Below are 942 nucleotides of genomic sequence, written 5' to 3'. Positions count from 1 at the left end.
GGTGGCTGCAGTTCTGCTCTGCTGGCCCCATCACCCTGTCAAGCTGGGCACTGAGCGGGCAGCAGGGTGGGCTGGCATCAGGCAGCAGCATGGGCTACTGGGCAGCAGAATATGGCTAGCACTGGGTACCAGTATGGGCAAAAACTGGGCATCAGCAGGGGCTGGCATTCAGCACCAGTACAAGCTGGCACTGGGCACCAGTATAGACTGGCACTGCACACCAGAACTGGAGGGCTTCAGGCACCAGTATGGACTTGCATTTGGCTCCAGTGTAGGACTGGCAACAGCCAGCAGCATGGGCACAAGTGGGGCTGGCACTGTGCACCAGAAAACACTGATACTGGGCTGGCATCGGCTACCAGATTGGGCTGGCACTGGGCACCAGTATAGGGAAGAACTGGGCATCAGTAGGGGCTGGCATTGGGTACCAGTATAAGACTGGCACTGGGCACCAGTACAGGCTGGTGCTGGGCACCAGAATGGGCTGGCACCAGTTTGGGCAAGCACTGGGCACGAGTATGGACTTGCCTTTGGCTCCACTGTAGGAATGGCAGGGGCTGGCACTGGGCACCAATATAGGGAAGAACTGGGCACCAGTCGCCCCGTTCCCCAGGGCCGCGAGGTGCAGCTAATTAGGGGCTAATTGCGTTAAGCCAGGGCAGCACTAATGCAATTGTGGGCTTAGCCTGCAGCGCTGGTGCCCCCCCCATTGCTGCCAGGGGAAGGGGGAGCACACACCCCTGGGGCCTGATCTGGCCAGGCCCCCCAAACTGCCACCGTGCCCCTCCTGCCCCCAGCCATTGCCCACCCACCCTTGTCTGCTCCGACTGCCCCGGGGCTGTAATTGCCCCAGCACTAATGAGGGGCCTGGGGCGGGGGTGAGGGGCAGCAGGACAACAGCACCCTGGGGCTGGTGACATACACCCCCCTCCCGCCCCCCAG

Source organism: Egretta garzetta, unplaced genomic scaffold (assembly GCF_000687185.1).
Source record: "Egretta garzetta isolate BGI_Z169 unplaced genomic scaffold, ASM68718v1 scaffold108, whole genome shotgun sequence".
Lineage (NCBI taxonomy): Eukaryota > Metazoa > Chordata > Aves > Pelecaniformes > Ardeidae > Egretta > Egretta garzetta.
Note: the sequence above shows the minus strand (reverse complement) of the source record.